The sequence below is a fragment of the Macrobrachium nipponense genome, chromosome 15, assembly GCF_015104395.2.
Source record: "Macrobrachium nipponense isolate FS-2020 chromosome 15, ASM1510439v2, whole genome shotgun sequence".
NCBI lineage: Eukaryota > Metazoa > Arthropoda > Malacostraca > Decapoda > Palaemonidae > Macrobrachium > Macrobrachium nipponense.
Window position 1 is genome coordinate 17580199 of NC_087208.1, and position 3958 is coordinate 17584156.

A 3958-nucleotide genomic window follows, 5' to 3' on the forward strand; every position below is an offset into this window, starting at 1 on the left:
GAAGGCTATTTAGTGTGGGTGTTGTGAGTGAAAGGAGACGTCAAATGTAATGGGGGAGGAAATATGGAGGAGTTATGGAGTTCCATTTGACAATGTCTGTGTATGTGAGAGAGAGAGAGGGTGTAATTGCTGTATGGATAGTTAACGACTGAATTGGCTGTTGGTGGGTTGCCTGCTGGTGCTGTTGGAGTTTAGAGTTCTGTTTTTTAGTTAGTTTTTGGTCAGTCTTTAGTTAGTCTTTGGTGAGAGCTGGTGATGATCAGTAGTGTTGGCAGCAGTCTGTGGAAAATGTTGAGGGCATAGAAAGTCATTTGAGTAGTGTGTTATTGGTTTGTTGCTGATTGTTGTTGGGGTTGATATTGGTTGCTTAGAGTTGTGCCTGTGTTGGGTTTGTTGTGCTTGTGAGTTTTGTTGAGTGTTTGTTTGTTGTGTTTTGGAGTTGTGGTCCTTGGGTGTTGTGCTGTTGAGTTGTGGGGTTCTGATCCTTGGGTGTTGTGTTGTTGGGTTGTGGTTTCTTGGTGTGGTTGTGAGTTGTTGAGGGTTGTTGTTGTTGTTTGGGGGGCTGTTGTGATTCCTTGGTGTTGCTGGTTTTTTGTGTTAGTGATTGTTTGTGCAGTGGTGTTTTGTTGGGGTTGTTTTCCTTGGTTGTTGTTGAGTTGGGGTTGAGTTCCTTGTTGTTTGCTGTGTTGTTGAGTTGTGGTTGTGTTCCTTGTTTGTTGTTGTGTTGTGGGGTTGTAGTCCTTGGGTGTTGTGTTGTTGAGTTGTGGTCCTTGGTTGTTGAGTTGTGGGGCTGTGGTTCTTGGTTTTGTCTTGTAGTTATTAGTGTCTCAGTGACCTTGACCACGGACAGCACAGCATATCCCAGAGTGTCTGGAGTTAGGTAAGTACATGTGTTTTTTTAGTTTTTGGTTTTTTGGTTGTGTAGGTCAATGTCCTGCATGTATTCCGTAGTGTGAAGAGGAAAGTGTGACTGAGGGTGAGTTTGGGAGCTGGATTGATAAAGTTTATGTGGGGGAGATTTTGCCTGCTTGTATTTTAAGCTTGTGATCCCGCCACAGGAGGAATCCTTCAGCCTCAAGATATTCCTTGAATTCCTGAACGAATTCTTCTGCGGCACGTTTGACTTAACTTGCAGCCTCCCCCATGCCGTATGATGTTATGGATGCCCATTCGTTTTCTGAATTTTTTGAACCAGCCTCTGCTGGCCTTAAAATCAATAAGAGCAAAACTTGTTCTTGGTATTTTCATGCTTAGAACAGCATGCTGCATCCTAGCTTTTTCACAAATGATTGTTTCAGACGCACTATTCCCTACTAAGTTTTTCCATTGATCCACACCAACAACAGCTTCTCAACATCTTCCATTAGTTGCGATCTCTGTTTTGATAATGACGTGACTCCTTTTGCAACATCAGCTTCCTTGATTTCATGTTTCTTTGCTAGGATAGAGCTGATCGTTGACACCGACTTACCATACATCCTAGTGATATCAGCTACACGTGCACCACTCATACTTCGCTACAAGTTCTTTCTTAAAATTCTATCATGTTCCTGGCCTTTTTTACCGAAGGAGTGGCACTTACAACTTTCTTTGGTACCATTGATGGCTATTTGGCAATGAGTGTTTTTATGGCAAAATGAGCACAAAATAGAACAAACGTGCAGTGATGCGGACTAGGAGCATGGAGATGCTTCTTAGATGAGAAACAAAGCCAGAATGAATTGCGAAAGAAAACTGGATGCTTTGTTTGGCCGCTTCATCTGGGGCCCAGTCGCGCACTGGGCCCTGGATGGAGTGTCACAGAGTGTATGAAAAGTTAGAAAACATGATAACAGAGACAATTTTTTTAGAAGAAAAGTTTACGAAAACCAAGGTTTTACTGTATTTTTCTTATCAGAATCATAGAGGCAATCCAGCTCCTTCCTCAGCAAGGGGAGGAAGGAGACTGGCAATAATGCAAACCCTTCCCGGTACTTTGCATTAATGCCTCTGACTAAATATTCTTCCCAGCCCATTAAGCCTTATAGAATGAGTTATGATTCCTCACTCATTTCGAAAAGGCCCAGAAGTCTGACCCTTGATCATGCAACTGCTATACTTATATCAAGTTGTCAGAGGCAGAGCACTCCTCCTTGCTCTCACGACCAGGAGGAATAGTTCAGGTGTGTTGAACTCCAGTCAGTTCTAGAGGCCCAATCACATTCCTCCTAATAATCAGTGAGTCATCCTAACATAAAGGTCTGAGTGTTTATATATCATGTAGGAACAAATGACAGTTTCTGAAAGTAAATTGTATTTTTCCTAACTATACAAACCTGAGGTCCTTTACTTTAATGCCCACCTCATGCCACTCCTCAATCTGAAACCTGGGTAGAAAGGCAAAGTGGAGTGTTTACATCTGGACAGGCGGTCCTACCTGCCTACCAGATGGTAGATACTGCCTAACCACCTTGTTCAAGAATTTAATGGCTGTATTCCAGCCTACGCTGAAAGTAATTCCTAATGTAAAGGACCTCAGGTTTGTATAGTTAGGAAAAATACATTTTAATTTGAATAATTGTGATTCTATCATAAAAATGTCATATCTGTATACAGTGGTCCCCTGTATTCGCTGGGGATGCATGCCACATCCCCCTGCGAATAATTGGAACCCCCTATAAGAATGCTTAAAACACACTATTTGGTTAGTTAAAACTCAAGAAAAACTCCCTTAAAATGTTTACTGTATACTCATTTGTTTTTTATAGTTTTATCACAAAAGGTGCTTTTTATGATGAAATTGATAAATAAAAACAGGAATTTGTGGATATTTGTCATAGAAAAATACCACAAATAGGTGAATTTCCCACCAATAATGGGGGGGATATGTTCCAGAGAGGAATCCGCGAATGCTTGAGTCTGCGAATCTGGAGAACGTGAATATGGGGGGTCCACTGTATGCTTGTACCATTAATCACAGCACACTATAGGACCTAATATAAAGGGTTACACTTTACAAATTTTATGAATGGCTTTGATGCAGGATTTTCTGGAAAATATCAGATTAAACTAGACAGTTCTCTACCTAATGACACTTAATTTTCACTGCAGAGCTGATTGTAAAATACGTATTCAGTAGTTTAGATTAATATTGAAAAGATGGTACTAGAGAAAAAATTTCAAGTGACTAGAAGTGCTTAAGAAGCTTTTCATTGTTTTAAAATAGCCTTCGGATTAGTTTTCTTTCCATTAATTATGTAAAGCTGGTAGTGTTAAAATGTGGTAGCTCTTTGCTCATTTATGCATTTTGGAAATGATGATCCTAGTAAACCTATTTCTCCCCATAATTTATTACCAAATGTAAAACACATAATCTTTATGAAATGGCAAGCTGTATAGAATTATGAATCTAGCACTATTATGTAGAGAGAAACATAAGCATGTCCAGTATGGATTTAGTTTATTTAAAAAAAGATGCCACATTAATCTCACCTCATGAAATCGGTCTTACTTCTTTGACCATGGGGTATTTGATGAATAATGTACATGTCCCAGTCCCAAAATACTGAATTATGTGACCAGCCAGTTATTAATCTTTTAAGGTGTTGCAGTGGCTCAACCATTGCTTCACATCTCCACAACTTCATGATTCAATTATGTCCTGCAATATTCGCTATGATCTTGCAATGGGCTATGATCACATCCTTTGACAGGTGTCATTCAGTACCCCAGCCCTCCCTACCGTGAACCCCCTAACTGACCGCCCGCCAGCTGTAAACTGGGATTTTAAAAACCAACAAAAAACCAGATGCTTCAGGGTGACCATGGAAACCAGGTTGCTGTTAATAGTTCAACCAGCAGACGCCGTACTTTGTACTAACACAAATTGTAGGAATTACCACCACAGGAGAAGTCTGAAAGAATTCTATTTGAACATGATTTCTGCTATGCTTGCCTCTGGCAGAGCTACCTTTAGATT